This window comes from Lepidochelys kempii, chromosome 7, assembly GCF_965140265.1.
Source record: "Lepidochelys kempii isolate rLepKem1 chromosome 7, rLepKem1.hap2, whole genome shotgun sequence".
Taxonomy (NCBI): Eukaryota; Metazoa; Chordata; order Testudines; family Cheloniidae; genus Lepidochelys; species Lepidochelys kempii.
Genome location: NC_133262.1, coordinates 12,773,809 through 12,793,963, shown reverse-complemented (window position 1 = coordinate 12,793,963; position 20,155 = coordinate 12,773,809). Strand labels below are relative to the sequence as shown.

General features: G+C 39.4%; 1 protein-coding gene across 4 annotated transcripts in view; it reads right to left on the bottom strand.

The window, feature by feature from the left end:
• The window catches only part of CHL1 (cell adhesion molecule L1 like), a 201,264-nt gene that overhangs the window by 149,428 nt on the left and 31,681 nt on the right, over nt 1–20,155 (bottom strand). For 3 of the 4 annotated variants that reach the window (XM_073351144.1, XM_073351142.1, XM_073351143.1), the window contains exon 2: nt 2,729–2,810. The gene's annotated coding sequence lies outside the window, so the exon portion shown is untranslated. Of the gene's footprint in view, nt 1–2,728; nt 2,811–20,155 lie in introns of those variants that run through there. The other variant, XM_073351146.1, reaches the window with a different exon arrangement.

Below are 20,155 nucleotides of genomic sequence, written 5' to 3'. Positions count from 1 at the left end.
TATTTCACATCATAAATATGGTTACATGAATCATGCCCTGATTCAGGGATTCTCAAGCTTTTTCTTTCTGAGGCCCCCTCAACATGCTATAAAAATTCCATCACCCACCTGTGCCGCAATAACTGGTTTTCTGTATACAAAAGCCAGGACTGGCATTAGTGGGTAGCAAGCAGGGCAATTGTCCAGGGCCCCATGCCACAGAGGGCCTTGCAAAGCTAAGTTGCTCTGGCTTCAGCTTCAGCCCCAGATGGCTAGACTTGGGCCCCGGACTTCAGCCCCATGCAGTGGGGCTTCAGCTTTCTGCCCTTGGCCCCAGTGAGTCTGATGCTGGCCCTGCTTAGAGGCCACCCTGAAACCTGCTTATGGCCCCCCACAGGGAGCCCTGGTTGAGAACCACTGCCCTGATTTAGAAAGAACATTAACTTTTAAGCTGTCAACTACAAATGTTTATTAACAACTGCCTTGTGAAAGAGATTAGCATCGTGAACTCTGAATAAAAGGAAAACTGTTACAATCATGCTTTCTTTCATTTATAATGAATCAAAAGCCCTGTTATAATTCTACTAAACTACTATGAATAGAAATAGAAAAAAAAAACTAAAGTGTTTGTCTGAACATATATATCCCTATGTGGCATGGTTTTATAGTATATATTAACACGGGTTCATGCTGTGGTCATGCAGTGCAGAGGGGTCACTTATCAGATTGTGCATTGAAAACAGTGTAAACACAATTTGGGGAATCGGCACATAAAAGAGAGAGAGGAGCAATGAAAAATGTAAAAGGAGAGAAAAAAGAAAAGTGGAGCATTCCCTGAACACATGTTTCTGACATCCTAAATCAAGTTCATGGTTGGACCCAGGTGTATGACTGGGTACATAGACAATAAAGTTAGGTAACATTTGCAATTACCTAACATTCAAAGAGCTAGAATATAAAAAAATATAGTTAAGGTTACACTTAGAATTCTTTCCCAATGTCACCTGCTCCAACTTTGTAAATATTTCTCTTGTTCAGATGAAGCATTCTAGACTGGGCTTCGGTTTCATGGTCAAGGGTTCAGAAAAATCCATTCATACATTTTTGAGTTATATCAGGAGGAATAGAATATATTTTCCAATCATAAAGACAAAAAAAAAATTTCATGCTCTTTATTCTTGCTTAACCAAATTATGGCCAGCCTTTACATATTGACTTTTCCAGGTGGCTAGTCCTGAATGAGGACTAATTTGCAGCCTAATTTACAAACAAAGAAAGGAAATGAACTTCACTGCTCACACCTCTTATTTGTTTTTTTTAAATAATTATCTGAATCAAGACACAGAATTGGAACATACCTAACCTTCGCTGAAATCCAGATTCAGATAGCATTTGAAATGAGCTCTGCAGCTTGGTCCTATATCTACTATGGTTATTTTGGACTTATAACATAAAGGGGTAGCTTTTATTTAGCATATGACTTGACATTTACTGGCTGGAAAGATCAAAGGTTTGTCAATGGGTTGACTCATATGATGAACGCTGGTTTCTTTTTAAAAAGACAAAGTGCATGTTACCAGCAAATGAAGTATTTTGCAGTTCACTAAAGTAGGGAAAGTGAGTTTCAAAACAGACAAATAAGAAGCGAGTTCTCAGCCTTCATTCTCTCTGTGTCATTGTTTGCATTAGCGAAGGCTGGGGAGTTGAATAAAGAAAATCCCATAAATCGCATTTCAAAAGAAAGTTAAGGGGTAAATCATCAGCATGATATGTGATATATATGATATGATACATGGATTTTGCCACATGGCTTCTATTAAGGTGAATAGGAGTTGCACAGTTAAGTCTCTTCATACTGAAAACTTAATCCCAATTTCTTTTTTATTTTATTTAATTAGTCACAATATAAATGTCAACAAAAATATAAATTTAAATTCAAAGTTAAGAAAGAAAAATATCTTTTGGCAGCATGAATGTTTTGCTCAGTAGCATATCTAGCTATATTAAGGGTTCCGAAATCTTATGAAAATGGGAGTAATCCTAGAGCAGCCAAGGACAGAAATAATTCTGTGCCTTCAGTACCTTCTTTCATTAAACTACAGTTGTTGGCAATGCCATCACTAAGGACATGCTTTAGACTCTTTCCCCTTTCAGCACGTCCCAGGAGTCCTTTGTAAAATCCTAGAGCCGCCACTTCAGATCCAGTCTTCTCAGGTGTTTGGAATACTGTATGTGTCATTCATTTGTCTACATGGCAACCATTAGCAGAGTTAAAAGGAGAGAACTGTAGACTTTCATTCAAGAATTACACCAAATCACTGCAGGGCTCAGCCAATCAAACAGCAAAATTTGGTTTTCAGGGAAAACCCCCATCCCTTGACAAATTAGAAGCCATAATAGGATGGAAGTCCTGACTTGGTCATTTCGCCTCACAAAGGTAGCTGTGACTTGCTTGGTCAACAAACTTGTGAACTAGATTTTGGCAGCATGAAACTTTTTATTCTGAAGTGATAAATCTTTCAGACTCTGAATGTCAGTGATTTCCAATCATTTTAAAATGATATGCTATTTATGCAAGAAGTTTAATACATGGAGAGCACAAGAGAGAGAGAGCACACTACTATATACAAGTATAGAATATGTAAATTGTTTCAATGAACTTAGAGCCATGTATTTAGTATGCTCCAGAAATAAATATTAGCTAAATATATGCAAGACACAAATCTTTATTTAAAAGAAGTTTGCTAACCCGTGAATTCAGCTCCTTCTTCATCAACTCCTGCCACAATCTGGAGTTTTAAATCTGGATCATTCTTCCCACTTTACTGCATCTGGAGACAAACACAAAGTTGCAATTTGAATAATAAAAAAGGACTTCAAAAATAAGCAATCCCACAAATCAGTCTTTGTATCTATGTAGACACAGCATTTATAGTGATAGAACTTCTCTTTGTTCTTATCCCGTTTCATCAGATCACTGAGTTTGTCTCTGATCTCATCCTCTTTTCTCCTACATTTAACTAGGAAAGAAGGCTGATTTTCCATGTTACAATAAGAGCGATAACATGATCCAGTAGATAGGGAACTAGAAGGGAAGTCAGGAGACCTGGATACCAATCTTGGCTCTAACACTGACCTGCTCTGTGACCTTTGGGCAAGTCACTTTTTTGTGCATCAGTTTCCCTTATTCACTCAATCTGCACTGTTCACTTAAGATTGTAAGCTCTTTGGAGCAAAGTTGGCCTCAGTTTTCATTGCAATCTATAGATGCTTTTGCAATATAAACATATCATCATACTAAAATGCAATAATACATTCTGAAGCTGTGGATCAAAATGTTACTTTTGTTTTAATTCCAACCTATCATAACAGGTAGCCTGAACAATATTATGGAACACGAAGTATGATTCCAAGAAGCTTAGCTGGTAGAGTTCGAAAAGACTTGTTGAATCATCCTGTCCACTGTTGTTTCACTTAGTAGCCACAAGAGGTGATCGAACCCCATAATGAAATCATAAGCATTTTGGCAAAAAATAGTTTCTACTGTTCATTTAAGACTGTTTTGGAAAAAAAATTTTTTCCATCCTCTCTAGTCATCACATTCAGTACTACTAGAAATTCAAACTGTGAGGCATCTGTCTATACTCAATTTGTTGCAGTTATTCCAAATAGAAAACCTCTCTCAATCTTTCTGATATTGCTAGAAAGGTGTATTTTTAGGGGAGATTCATGTCAATCACCCCAGTGTAGAATTTCCTTTTTTCATGCTTCTATCTTTCAATCTACATAATAACTTTAAGATATCTAGACTTCAAAAGGGTCAAAAAGAATGGTTTGGAAGACCTGGGATCTTCTGACTATGACAAGGTGTCAAAAATATATTGTTCCTGTCTCTCCTACTTCAGTTCAGCAATCTGGAGCGTGCTTGAAAGGTGTTACATTTAAAATAATAGATAAAAGGTGATATAGAAGAAGGATACGATCAAGAAAAATATAAGGGAATATTCTTAGCTATTTTCTTCAGTCGTGTTCTCTCCATTTCAAGCACATCTTCAGTGATTAACCTGTTTGTATCTCATATACACACACTACACATGTGTGATATTTCTTTGCTATTGTGCCTATCCCTTAGCATTTATACTACTGAGTTCTTTCTGAAGGGATATTTCACACATTGGGCCACGTTAACAGGTACAACCACCGCTTTGCACTCTCAGGCTTCTCTAATATGTGCTGGACCCTGGAAACGGGGAAGAGTAAGGTGACTTAAAACCACCTCTCCCACGTCCCATATTTTAATCAGGGAGAACAACCATAATATACATTTCAGGCTTTATTTCCATATACCATTAAGGAGAAAAAGAAGGATTGCAGGTCACCTTTACAAGTGATTTACTATCAAGAATCTTTGCATGAGTGACAAGATATTCAATGAAATATTTTTAGGGAAAAAAGTGATAAAGGGAAATTCAGCTAAGCTTTTTTCTTCCTTGACACTACTCGATAATCTCTTCATCTGGCCTTATTCCAATAGAGTTAGACGCAGACTGTTATTTCCCCACAAACAAATCCCAGCCTCTGACACACACACACACACGTACGTTAGTACTTCAAACTGATGGCTACATTTTTAAATACGGGTTAGCGCCTTTGAGATGCATGGCCAATTCTGTATACACACACACACTTCAGTGAGGCATGTCTATCTAGCTGGCCTCATTTGGTGCATTGTAGGTCCATGCAAGAGACCAATAAGTTCAAAGCCCTGATGGTGAGTCTGTTGCCTTTTTATTTAAGAGCTTGATCCAGCTCCCCTTATAGTCAATAGAAGGTTTTTAAAATAATCAATCAATCAATCATACACAGAACATATACATCAATCTCTGCTTCAAAATGAACAATGTAATCCTGCTCTGACACAATGGACTGACTGGTAGACAAGCCCTTAAATATACATAGATACTTAGTATGTGGCAAGCTCGGCTGTAAATCTGCAGGACACTAGACTAAGTTGCTATATGGACCCTACTACCACACTCTAAAAGTTTGATAGTTTGCTGTAAGGTACCACTGTTTGGAAGCCGAGTACATCAAAGCATACTATGGAACTTTTAGTGCATAGTAAGAGGTCCATATGGCAATTCAATGCATAGCAGGCTAGCGTGACAGATTCACACCCCAGGTTGTTGGTTTCAGCCTATTGCTTGAGTCTATTAAGGGTTGTTTTTCTTTTTTTACCTTACTTGTAATTCACACAGAAAAGTAACTGAAATGCTTGACAGGAGACCATAATTTAAAAAAAATAGAAAAGTCATCTTCACAAATCCTCTGCTTCCTTTATAATTAAGTGAGGTCCACCTGGACCTATCAATCAACCTTTAACTCAGAGTCATCCATGACAAGAGTATAGAGAGGCAGACAGGAAAGGACCAGAGAATGATATAAAGGAATTCTGTAGGAGTATTCACATTTGCTGAAGGAAGGCCTTAACCTTTTCTCCAGCAAATTCAGTTAACAGGTAATAGAAATGAAGGAAAGGATGGTGTTAAAGAGATAATGAGGGCTGCCAAGGAAAGTTTAGGAAAATGACTACCCACTTCATGACAAACTTATACCAACAGAGGATTCCACCAGAGGTACAAGTGAGAGGCCGTCATTTCCCTTTAGAAACTCACTCTTAACACCCTGCTTTCCACTTCGAACCATCTGCTCTGGCTTATTGAAAACCATAAGCTATATCATTTCATACCAGCTGAGGATGTGGTCCCCTGTATACAGAATTACATGACATGACAATTAAAATGTAAAAAACCAAGTGGCAACAAACCACATGCCAGACATAGCCAATCCAAGCACTATGCTTTTAAAATAGGTTCTTCCCTCCTTAGCAATTCTCTGCAGATTATGAGTGGCCTTATCTCCATTGTAGTCACCACTGAAGGGCCTGGATCCATGCTGCTTTGTACTCCGTGTAGTCCAACGTAATTCAGTAGCATTTTACCACTCTCCATAGGTTTAAATGGCCACCCAAGGGGCAGGGCAATCTAGTGTTAGGCCCCTACTCTTTTGTGTTGTGTAAGCACCAGGTGTGGAAAAGCCTGATTCAGATACAGAGTTCTGTTGTAGCCATGTTGCCCACTGACTTCCCCATTATGCCTACAATGCCTCCTATTGGTGATATGGATGGAAGAGACAATGGGTAAATTAATGCACACAGGGTCGGCATTAACCTTTCTGCTACATCCAGTAGAATCTGAGCGGAAGGAATGTTGAAGACAGCAGATGGGCCCCTAGTCTGCCTATGCCTACACAACAAAGCCCTGTGTGGAGGAGCTTCCATGGAGTGGGGGAAAGGTGGACAACGAAGCTGCAGAGGTGGATATTCTCCTTTTTCAGCATCACCTCAGTCCACTCTAGGGCTCTGCTAGGTTTTTGTTTCCTCTGATCCCTGAAATGAGGAGAGCATGTCCTACGACTCATGAAAAAAAAAAAGTGAAGTTGTCAGTTGCGAGCTTCCTTTCATATCAGCACAAGGGAGTAAGGGGGTGTAGTGAGCCTCCTTACTTCTTTGCTTGGGCTATCTGCATTGCTAATCTGCTCGCAGTGCGGAGAGCAAGAGCCAATATTTACCATCCCATTAAGTGAGTGGGGCCTTAGCTCTGTGCCCCCAATATGCTATCTAGTCCAGCAGAGTCATCCCAGAGAAGGTCATAAGATATAACTAGCTTAGGGTTGGTGAAGCCATTCACACCTGTGCAAAGTGGATGTAAAATTATGAGACTGGCACCAATATGCACCCGCTTTGCTTAGGCATAAGTGACTATTCAAGATGAAAGGCAGTGGAGTATAGGAGTCTAAAGTAACTCTGGATAATAGTATAGTTATTATGCTTTATTACCATCAATGATGCTCTTAAAAGGGGATAATCATTATCATTAATATAAAATTAGGTTCAAATGCATGATAGTACATGAGGAAACTATATCCATTATTTTATTATATTAGATCTGCAAGTATTATGCTAAACGGCTTTTGCTTAATGTTCTGATTCTTTTTAATTTGTGTCAGGTACCCATATGCAGAGGCCAGAGGCACCACTAGAAATCAGTCAGTGCTTCTCTATTGTTACAGTACACTGAGTTTACTTTCATAACCTAGGGAAATGAATGTGACTTTGGACCTGATCCTACATTCCTTGTGCCTCCAGAAATCTCACACGTATAGCAATGGGATATTTAAAGGGACAAGGAATGTGAGATTAGGAATTGATTCTGTAATGGAAATTTATTATTTACCCTGTCACTTACAGTCATGCCTATGGGCCAAATTGAGATTGGATCCCCATTGTGCTGGCCTTTGTGTTCATACACAGACACAGAATGAGATAGGCTCTAAATATGTTTAACGTTAAGAAGGGACACGATTGTTCATTAATGTAAACCAACATAGCTCCACTGATTTCAAAAGAGCTGCTCCACTTTACACCAGCTAAGAATTTGGCCCTAAGATTTTTACAAGGGTGTCCATTTTAAGACATCCTCAGGTTTCAGCAGCCTTCAAGCATTCCTACTTCACACACTCCGCCTCTCGCCCACCTCAACCTCTCTGTGAATCAAGTAGCACTTGATGGAATATGGGACTGTGTCTTACACGGTTTCATTGGGAAGATGAGTTGAATTCCTGGAAATGTAAGGAATGTACTGGTCTACAAGAATGCACCTGTCCGCAGCAGAGACTGAATTACACTTTCCTGTGTCTCTTTTGTCACCCAAATGTTGAAATGTTATTCTGTGATCTATTTCTGAGACTCTTCAGTGTGGAATGCTTTCCATAGAAAAGCATGATTGTTATTCCTGGAGGCGTGGGTTACCTAGCAGGCATAGACAGGCTGCTGTTTTCCCTTGCTCAGGGAAATGCATAAATATCTTTAAAAAGCTGCTTGCGTTTAAAAGTCAAGTGCCTATTTTAGAGGGCTAAAGGAGATGATTTGTGAGAGACGTGGTGCTGTGGGCACATGGTTTCTTAAATGGGGAGAGGACAGTTATTATTATAAGTGTTCATTGTGCATATCAATAGCCATATGGCCGATTCAGAGCTGCAATGAGTTTGCAGCTGCAAAGTCCAAGTGATTGCATTTAGTGTGCTACTAGAAACGGCGGTATTACTGGAACAATATATTCCTTGATAGAAATGAATGTGTGCTGTACTGTGCTAAAAACTTGTCTTGGTCTTTGAACCCCAGTTGCTAAAGAGGAGGGGGGAAATGGTTTAAGTTTTAACCATATCTATTGTTCAAGGTTTGCTGTGGCTAGAATATATTTTTAAGTGATGAAATGCACCTCTTTCTTAGATCTACAGGGATTAAATAAAAACAGGAAATAGTGTGTGTGTGCGCGCGTGTGTTACTAACTAGATTCACACTGCTACTTCTGCTCCCTGCTTTGCAATTGCATCTTTTCATTAATTATTACTACTGTTACTAGAATTGCTTCACGTCTTCCAATTTTTCAAAGGGTTAAAGGGGTTAGATTTGTTTCCAACCAGGGGACTGAGCATTTGAGGGTTTTACTCACTTCAGCTGCTTGCTCACTGAGTGTGATTCTCTGTTCCAGCTGAGTTATGCTTGGTGCAGAAATTGAAAAAGGAGCAGAGACAAAGGTGGCTTGAATCCATCTTTGTGTTTCCCCTATTCCTGGGCGAGCTAGGAGTTTGACCGACCTCTGGTGTAAGTTAGAGCAGCCCAATTGCTGCAACTTAAAATCTAGCCACCTGTGGTCTCAAGGGGCAATTCCAGCAGCCAGGAATAACAGGAGTGCAGCTCTGCTGTGGCCACACCCCCTTTCCCTATGCCACATCACAGATGGCAACAGAGCTGTGTTACTGGATCTCTGCCACCTTGAGACACTTCAAATGGTGTTTTATTGTACCACAAATAATAAACTCATGTAAGATACATTATGCTAACTGGAATCTGAACTTTTAAATGTTGCTTGTATTTGGTCTGCTTGTATTTGAGTCGTTGCATTCCCATAGTCTTACTCATGGCTGTGAGATCCTCCATAAAAAGCTAACATTCCAGGGCAAGGCATCATTGTGCTGAGTTATATTGTTCTTGACAGCCCCAACACTGCTCTCGGGGTGGGGAAGAATGGCATTGTCCCTGAAGGAGCACCAGAAGCAGATAATCTCCTTAAATGCCTGACCCCACACATGGGGCATCATGCCCCTGCATGCCCTTCCTATTCTGCCAGCTATTGAGCAAACAGGACGGGGACATAGCCCTACTCTCTTCCTGACCCTCTGGGTCAATGGATGCTCCCAGGAGCTCGTGGAGGGAGTAGTCCCACCGTCCCTCTCAGCTTTGTGTACCCAGGTGACCAGGCACAAAGTTGCTTTGTATTATTGAAGAAAATGACGACTAGGCTTTGGCACTGAAGGGTTAACAAAGAGTAAAGATATGAATGGGGGTGTGGTAGCCAAAGGCAAGATCAGCCTCTTGCTTAGGCTGCAGTAAACAACTCCTATAACCAACTCACTCATGCAGCCATGCATATCTGGCTCCTTACACCAAACACTCCGAGACCAGAGGACGTCCTACAGGGTGGACCATAGAAACTTTTGCCACTGCTCTGTGTGTAACAGGGGAGTGAAGAATCAAATCCTGCAGTCCTTACTTGGCCTTGACTTTAGTAAGAGTTATAGAGTAATAGTAAGGAATGAGCCTGACACCTGCATATTAATAAAGAAGTTTTTGGGGGATGAGGGTGTAGTCACAGAAGGAAACTATTTACGAACCAACTTGGTAAATAGTGCAGCATCACATGAATAAACCACGGTCCTTTCAAAAAGTCACTGTCTTTGAAATGACAAAGCATTTTAGTGGTGTTTTGGATTCCACGTAAGAGAGAAATGAACTAGAGAGAAATTTGTGATTAAGTCTCCAGTTTAATTCAAAGGCCATAAAGTTCATATATGGAGAGAAAAAAAAAAGAAAAGAGGCTTTAACTTTTAAAATAAAAACATGAAACCAAAGTTTTAGAAATAATCATCCACTTATATAATGAATGCAAGACATGTCATAACTGCAATGATGACATAGATGGCAATCCAAAAGTAAAAGTTTTCGCATTATTTAATCTTTAAAAAGTGGGGTAGAACTAACTTTGTAACAATGGAAAATGAGCACATCCATTTTAGTTGACATGCAATGTAAAAATAAAGATGGATTATTCTTCACAATTGCAAGTCCACTGGCAAAAAAGCATTTTTGAGGTTTACCCTTTATACATTTGTCATGCTACTTTTATACAAAGTCATGAATATTGAAAAAAATATACTTCAGAATAAAAAAAAGTTATTTTGAAGGGTCTCTCTTTCAATGTAGGGTTTGGCCATTCATGTCAATATGAGCAGAATGTGGTAAAAAGAAATATATCAGTAGATTTTCTTTCAGTTGAACTCTTAATTTTGGACTTTCATTTTCCATTACAAACTGTAAACAGAACAAATCAGACAAGAAGTTCTCTCAAAGTCACAGATTTAACTTAGAAATAAGTCTTATAAAATGTACACATTGAACACAAATTGCTGTATGCAAGTGTGTGATGTTTCTGTAAAATATTTTGAGCAAAAGATTTAAAATAGTGACATGAAACAGTTGCTTGGTAATCTATTAGCATTGACGGAAGTCAGAAAATGAAGTCTGTGGATCAAAAGCATATAACAAGTGCACATGAATCCAGGGCATATTAAGGGGTAGGGTTGACTCTTTCATTTGTTGTTGAAGACTCCTTGGTAAATAAGAGACCCTTTGGTAGGATTCTATCCAAGACTTATTTATTTTTAATTTACTGCTGGAGTGAAATATTCTCCTCTACATTACTCCAGAAGAGCTAGTTGGGAACAATCTATTGCAATGGTTTTTCAACAGAAATTGTAGATTCTGCAAAATTGAAATATTCTATGGGAAAATGTCTATTCTGCTGAAATGTTTCAATTGTCATCTAAAAAAAATATGATATTTTGGATCAGTCCAGCATCAATCTGTCTTCCTGAGCAGCCACAGTACCTCGTACACCCAATCTCCTCTACAGACCAGACGCTCAGGCTGGACTACCTATACTGTGATACATCTGTCTCCCCTCTGTTTCAACCAGTGTGGTGAATCCCAGAACTCCTATGAGTGCCTCATGGGAGATGAAGTCTGACCAGGAAGCTCTGACCACAGAGGACAATGGTGGCACTGGACACCCAAACAACATCTCTCATAATGGAGATGGATGCAGTTCAATGTTAAACAAAGCCTAAATAAAACATTTCAACTTGTTTCTACAAGCTGAAGTGAAATGTTTCAATTCAGGAATGTTGGACCCTTTCATTTTTATCAAAAATGTTGAAGTGAAGCATTTCAACGTTTTCCAGTTTATGTTTTTTGGAAATTTTTGAAATTTCTTTTTTGTTCCAATTCAGGATGAAAACAAATTATGAAATATTGGAACTTCCCATGGGACAGAAATTCCTATTTTCAACAAACTTTACCCTCTAAAGCGTACAAGTTACCAATTTACTCTTACCTAAACTGAACTAAAAGTTGATAAATACGGAAAACTCTGATATGTAGCAAATAATGAGAATAATCGAAAATACAGTAACTTCTAATGACTATGGCAAAAAACCAAACCAGCTAAAAGAAAAGGAGTACTAGGTGGCACCTCAGAGACTAACCAATTTATTTGAGCATAAGCTTTCGTGAGCTACAGCTCACTTCATCGGATGTGAAGTCCGATTTCGTAGCTCACAAAAGCTTATGCTCAAATAAATTGGTTAGTCTCTAAGGTGCCACTAGTACTCCTTTTTTTTTTTTTTGCGAATACAGACTAACACGGCTGCTACTCTCAAAGCAGCTAAGTATCTAAAATCTTCCACTTATTTCTGTCCAAGAGCATTATTAAAAGTGAAGAGAATCTTGACGTGCTCAACTTAGTTGTATAATCGGTAATAGCAATACACAGAAATTGGTAAATTAAACTGTGTCTCTAGGATTTATAGTACCAATAAAATAAGGCAGGACAGAAAGATATTTTGTCAATCCAATGCACTGGACCAGATTCTGGCTGATAAAATAATAAGACCAATAAGGCTGTATTGACACATACCAGAAGTAAATCATGTACAATATTTATTTAAGCATATGGTCACTTATGCTTCTTACTTGCTAGGTACATGTGTTGTTTTTTTTCCCCACGTAAATTAGGTTTGGGCAAATAAATTCATGCCCGATATGTAACAATATTTAATGATCATGGTAAGTGCTCTGCAATTAAACCCAATTCTATGATACATGTACAAATATTGACTTTAAATTTCAGTGAACACCAAGATTTATGGTCTCTTGAGGAAAATTCCAACTGGTAGGAATCACCGCTGTCAATATTTACCTCCTGGGTCAATAAATCCTGATAGTCAATAAAAGTCAGTAAACCCAATTGACAGCACTAGAGTTGTCTGTGTACACCTTAGGGTAGGATTTGGCATACTTAGTATATGCTTATTAGTTAGAATGATTTTGCATTTAGAGTCCCTGTGGTATAGGGCACACTTCCATGTGCTTTTTACAACATATCAACCATAAGTCATTTCTACTGTTATTGCTTTGCTACTACCTTTCCTTGAACTCCTTTGGAAAATAAAGTATATGCAAATTGAATGATATGCATTTTCTTTTATATATATCAAAAAGAGGATTCCCTCTGGGCTGGTAATATAAAGTCACATAATGCTGTATGCTACAACTTTATATTAGATGCTGGAGAACAATTTTCTCACAGTGTATATGTATTTATATTCAAAGTTTTGGGATTTAAGGGGAAAAAAATTCATATAATTCACTCTTGTATTTTGAAGATTACAACAATTTCTAAATATATAGTTGTGAGTAGATGTTCTGGGCCAGATCCTTAGCTGGCATAAATCAGCATAACTCCCTTGAACTTCAGTGGAGCTACACCAATTTACACCAGCTGAGGCACTGGGTCTCTAACTTTTTCCGTTTCTTTAAAAACAACAACTAAACAGAACTGTATGAGTTTGAGCTGCCCTTTTCCACATCCCCGACATAAACGTAATTCATATGACAACTATTTCATACCTATTATATAGTTGCATTGAAGCACCGTCCTGTCTTCCTTTTACAGTATTTATCAAACTGTAATCTTACAAGAATATCTAAAAAGGTTATTCAGATATTACTCAACAAATATCAACAAATAATGTATTTATACAGATAACTTGCTTTCACTGTGTCAGCACCCCTTTCATGTTCACGCCGAGTGGTGTTTCTAGTGAAGGAACAGTTTGTGCTAGTTCAAGGACTCAAGCAAAAATGAATTGTAAGACTGAATTTTGAATATTTACTAAAAGTGAATTCCAAATGGTATCACCGACCACTGCAAATTTTCAATGCTGAACTGAAAATTCACACTGGAATATACAATTGTAACAGTTGTTGTTGGTCAGTTACACAAATGACCGCCCTTTAAGCGTGTGTGTTTGTGTGCGCGCACGCGTGCGTGCTTGGCTGGATGGCTGAATGAAGGGAACAGTGCTTTACGGCTGGTGGGGGAGGAGGCAGGGGGAGAAGAGGAAAACTGCTGCAAAAAGGGACAGCGTGGTTGCTGACTTATCCCTTGGGAATGCAGGGTTTAAAAGAGGCAGCTGTGCGCCCAAAGCCTTCCTTTTTACACGGACCAAGGCTGAACCAGGACCCACCCTCCCTCCCTTTTAGGTGGTAAAATACCAGGTTTGGTCAACACCTGCTGTGGGCATTACACTAGCAGGCCCGTGGGAGGGGGCTGGGAAGGAATTTTTCCCTGACCACCAGATTGGCTTTGGTGCAGTTGGGGTTTTTTCACCTTCCCCACACCAGGTTTCAGGAAGGGCTCTGTTCAGGCATGGCATGATGGGTGGTAGGCCATATATCGCAACTCATTATTTAAGTGTAGGGCGGATGTCCAGTGCAGGTACTCCATAGGAAAGGCACACAGTGACCGGATAAATGACTTGTAAAAGGACTTAAAAAGAGGTGTTAATTAAAGGAATGAACGGGGCGTGGTTGGGGACTCCTATGATTGGTACAGCAGGGAGCCAACCCCCCATTCTTAACCCTCCTATGGGCGGGGGTGGATGGTACAGTCCTGGCAATGGATTTGTTGGAGGGAAAAAGAGGGGGAGCTGGTAAAAGCCCCCCAGGTAATTACAGAATAAACATGGGGTTACCTTCACTGTACACGGTTATCTGCTGGGTAGTCCCAGACATCTAATAATAAAGTTGCAGCTGGATTAAACCCATGTCAAATGTCTCCTGTCCTTTTGGCATAGCCAGACAATAATTGATCAGGCCAAAGAAACTGTAACATGTAAGTTAGGTGGTGAGTGTGAATTTTAGAACATTTCCAAAACACTGCTGGCAAGGGATTTATAGATTAAAAATTATCCTATGAGGACAATTCAAATAATTCAGAAGAATAAGGACATTTGAGATTTGTTCATGGACAAATTAAAAACAATCTGCAAAGAGAAAAACAGTGAAATGCGTTGAATAAATTGTTCGTTATGAATCATTTGCCCAGCTCCAAACGTGATGTGATACTCAGATCCCTTCTTATTTATAACAAGATATGCTCATGGAGAGTTTTACTACTGCAAAATGTGATACTTGGTAAAGATGGACCCTTTAGCTTTGTAATTTTTGAAAAGCTGGAGAACAGAATAATATGATAATCATTTGAAAATCCTTAAAAAAGCAGACCAGTGAGTAGCATTATATTTCCCTTTATCACTTCAAGCATAATATTTACTCTTTATATTTCAGCACAGGGGTAAATACATATTATATATATATATAGGCCCCAATGAAGCAAAGCGTTTAAGCACATGCTTAACTTTAAATATGGGATTATTCATATGCTTAAAATTCAATACATTGTTAAATATTATCTTGGATTGGGGCTTTATAGACTTAAACAACCTATATGTTTCTACTGGTATAATCATTCCATAGGATTACAAGCAGGTGAAATGTCTGCCCAGAACAAATAGTTTGGTCAAAAATCTCTCACCCCAGTGGAGGAAAGACTAATGATTCAAATTGCTTTCCAATCACCTGTCCTGATCAGAGGGCATTCAGTTGTAAGGATCAATTTGGAAGTAATTATTTTGAGTCTGTATAATGTCTTCAAAGGCAATTAAAATCCCCATACATTTTTGAGGGGCACACAACTGCAGGTATAGAATACCACAGCCTGTGGGAATGCCAGTTAGAACCAATTAAAACCCGATCAACCTTCCATGACACTGACATGCCTATTTGAACTTTGCCTCTCTTTGCAAGATGGAGATCACGCCACGTGATCATAATACAGATTTAACGATCAAAATGGAAGATGCCCAAATTGATTCTCGTAACTGGATTCTACTGTATCAAAGAGTCATTGCGGCAAGAAAAAGACTTCAACTCTTTAGTCACAGATAGCCATCTTCACTTCAGTATAAAAGCAGAAAGTGAGAGAGAAAGAATGGCGCACATGCATATTTAACATAGACTTCAAAAGCAAGGGGTTCATTAGGAGAACATCATAAAAAGCAAGCTTTTTCTTGAACGAATAGCTACAGTTTAATAAAACATGACTTCAATTTTTTTTTTAAAATTACATTGCAGACACATTTGGGCTGACATAGGGAATATAGCAAATTATGATAAAAATCAATTACTCAACAGATATGTATAGATACTGAATAATGCATTCATTATTATTCATTCTCATTACAATTCCCTCACATCACAAAGAAACTATGGAGGATGAGTGACAGCTTTAAGAACATATTTACCAAAATAGATGAATCTGGAGTCCTAAGCTATTTTTAAAAAACTGGTGCACTGTCAATACTGTGTTATAGGGAATTTAAAAGATCTTAATGGTTTTGTTGTTATTTTTAACTAAATAAACACATCCACTAAATTATTAATCTGAATCTTCTCCCTCCCTGACCCCCGCCCCCCTGCCGAAACAATCCAAAATTTCAGAATGTGCAGGTTTCATTTCAGCTCAGTTTTACTGAGCTATAAAAATGCCTGCAAATCAAGAAAGGTACAACCAACAAATATATTCTTAGACCATGAAATAGACTACCCTTTTTTAATGATTCAAATAGAAACATTGACAGAATGGGAGAATTGGTAATAAATATAAATAGAAGGGCTGAGGAAAACATCCACTTGAATAGTTTGCTAACTGCTACCTATAGCATTTTGGCCATTTATAAGGCCACATTTCAGACAAGTTAGGTGTGCACAATATGCATGCTTAATTTTTGTGTGCAATTCATCGGATTACACACATTACAAATCTGCACACCTAGTCACAGCAATTGTGCATGGGTTTTGCCCACACATACATTTAAGAACCTAAAATGTGTGAAAAAATCAGATCCAAATCCTCAGCTAGTATAAATCAGTATAGCTCCATTCCAGTCAAGGAAGATCTGCCAATTTACTCCAGCTGAGGATCTGACTCTAAATCTTTACTCTGTCCAATTTTGCTGCTAATATAGTCCATTTCCAACATCCATAAAATAAGAAAACCCTTTCTGTCTTCGTTGAGCAGTAACTAATATTATCACCCACTCTAAGATGTCAGAGAAAGAGACTGGAGTTTTCACTGTCTGTATGACTCAGTTACAGTGTTTTTTTGATGGCTTTCCCTACACTTATGCTTTTGCTACTGTCTTCTGTGTAGGCAGTGCTAGAAGACTCTGGTATCAGTAGCAGATCTGGTAGGGAGTCGTCTTTTTCAATTCAGACATCCAGCAGAATCAATAACTCTTTGAGGAAATCTCTCAGGGTCTGACCTTTGGGATGGCCTCTTTAGGCCCCAAACTATAGTAACAGCAGCAGTTCTCCCAGGCAACCTCCTAGGGAAAGATTCAAAAGAAGATTGTTGCCTATTGGAGGCACCAGAATCTTCCAAGCAGGCGATCTAAGAATGGAATTAATCAGCCTGCGAAGCTTTTAAACTCAACTTATCATTCACCCAGAGCTCTACACATATTCTTTGTGACCCTGTGTTCCTCCATCTCCTTTGATCATATTATCTTGAAGTACTCTCTTGTTGCATAAGTAACACCACTTCATGGTAACATCGAAACAAAAGAGAACATAAAGAACATAAAAGAATATAGAGTCCATCGCTTGGCCTATCACGACGCCTACAAAGACTTAGTAAAAAGCCATGGTATTACAGAGTTGTATTCATGTTATTACAGAGCAGAACTAACAAAGCTAAATATGGCTTTAGGACCAAACATGATCTGAAACTCTTAACTAGAACTACTGTTGATTGTTTCTCTGTTTTCTATGTGAATTATTGCACAGTTGGGGCAGATCTTTGACCACAGAGGCAATTACTTATTCAAGTGTACCGAACCTTGTCCCTCACTCCAGCTAGTCTAATACACCAGGATGAGGATCCGGCCCTCAATGTGTTGATTTCAACTGGTCAGCTCTAAGCAGAGCGCCCTGTTTGAAAGAAGTGATTCATGGGTTGTAGCGCATGGAAGCTGCAGAAGGTCATGCTACATGACACCTCACCCTTTTGACTTTCACATTGTCTTTCTGGCAAAATCAAAACCATTTCGTAACCAGTTCCAAAGGTCCATTTGACAAGCCAGAAAGGGATGCAATGTTCATTTTAATACCACTCAGACTCCTCTGCAGAACACTAATCTCAGTTCAACAAAAAAGAAACTTGTCTTATGTGGTTTTGTTTTCATTAGGTTTCCCAAAGTTAATCCAGTTTAATCTTTAATTTATAACTACATGGTAGGTGTTAGAGGCCATATGGACTCTGATTTTGATATGTGTTGTCCACAATTCCTCTTAAACTTGGTTTTCATACTTTGGTTCTTGGCTGCCTAAACTCATGTTAATCCATTAAGACCATTTTGCCCACTCACAAGGTGACATATCACTTGTGCTCAGTTCTATTATGCATCAAACTACCAGGAGAGGAGTTTAATATCTCACTGTTTATTATTTACCATTTTATTTCAGACACAATTACATTTTAATCAGTGATTTACTTTTGGTATAAAACCATGGGGTGAAATCTTCACCCCATTGCAGTCAATGGCAAAACTGCTGTTGATTTAAATGGTGCCAGGATTTCATCCCTAGAGTTTAGAGATAGAAGCAACCTTATTAGATTATTATGTATATTGTGGTAGCACCTAAAGAACCTAACTGAGATGGCTGCTCCATGGTGCTAGGCAATATACACTTATTATTACTGTATTACCATAGCATCTAGGAGCTCTAGACTTCATTATGCTATATTAACAGATGACTCTGCAGGGCAGGGACCGACAGACTAAATATCTCAGACAAAGTATAAGGGGGGGGGGGATAGAAACGCAGAAGTGAAGATACTTGCTTGAAGTCAGATTACACAGAGGAAATAACCACTAGACCACACCGACACCTGGATTAAAATGTGCCAAGTTCTTTCCACAGAAAAAGGCATAATCCTTGCCCTGGAAAAATGTTTAATCTAAAAAGTAGAAAAAAGACAGATGAAAGACAGGAGGAGAACTTGCAACATATAAGCAAGATGACGGGGCGGTGATAACACATCTTGTTAATTGGATTTCATTAATTATTATTATTTTAATATAAACTATGCCTAACTGCCTACTCACTTGGCCATTATTAGCACCTGACTCGGCCATCACCTAAGAACTCCAGCGGCTTCAGCTATCTATTTTCAAATCCACTAGAATCCTAGTTATATTACCACCTTACCCATGACTCCTATCCTCCTTGAACAAAGCAAGCTCTGCCTCTCATGCTACTCCTCCTTTATGAGAATCTAACTTCCTCTTCTGCACAAGCCCTCATAGTACTCACCCGCCCCCTTGCCCGCTACATCCTATAGAGACAGGAGACATTTTAAAAATAGTCACTGCGGACATCAGAGGAGATGCTATGACTGTGAACACCTTCTTCCACCCCCCCATCACACTGAGCTAACAGGTGCTTGGGAAACCAAGCACATTTCCGCAAACCCACACCCCAGTTATGCTCTATCTCTGCCTATTATTTAGTCCCCTCTTCACAGCATCCAGCCCATATCCAGTCCAGCCCTCCCACAACGCAAGCAATCTTTTACACTACAATGAAGTCTCCCTTTAAGAAAAAAATCAACTTTCAAGGCACTGTGTTTTGCTCTCTTAGGCTACATCTACCACTGGTAGCACCAAGTAGGGTATGTGTAGCTTCAGAACATAGTGAAAAGCTGGCAGCCTCCACCACGCAGTGTTTGGCTAAACGCATCAGTCAAAGTCCCTAGTGGGTGAATGAGGAGGGGAAAGGCTCCGGCAACAGGCCCACTGCCTCCACCCCTACCTAGGCAGGCCACTCAGCCAGTTTTGAACTGGACAGTCCTTTTTTGTAACTTCTGTCCCCCAGCCAGTACTGATGCACACCATGATGGAGAGTGCATCGCCCCAACCCCACTTATGAGACCTCACATACACCATGCATGTGAGGTCACCCCAACGGGGGTGTGACAGCACTGCACAGTGTGACCTCACATATACCATGCATACAAAATCATACCAGCAGGGGTGAGTCATGTCAGCGGGAGCATGGTCATGCCATTCCTGGAAGTCCCAGGATGTCCAATATTCCAGGAATATGGCAAGGGCAGGATACCCACTGTCTGAGCCTTTACCCACTGCCAGAGTCTTTCCCTGAGGATTCAGGTGTATCTTTACTGGCCTAAGCGTAACCCACACACCTCCTGGCTGTGGTGTTCTGTCCCATCTAGTAGCACTGAGACCACTTAGAGAGAGAGTTAAATGAGTCTGCTCTACAGTCTTAGTTAAGAGCCAGTTGGCTTTTAGCTCATGCACTAAGATCCAGACGTCCCCTATTCGATCCTGCCCGCCAACAACCATGGTCTGTCAGCATTACGTAAGCAGCAGCTCACCATCTACACTGCAATTTATACCTGTGCTAAGGAGGTGTACAATGTGTGTACTCTATATGCCACCATAAGGAGTGTGCAGTGTAGGCATACCCTTAGACACCGTACATCACTCTTAATTCAGCCTGGACAGCAAC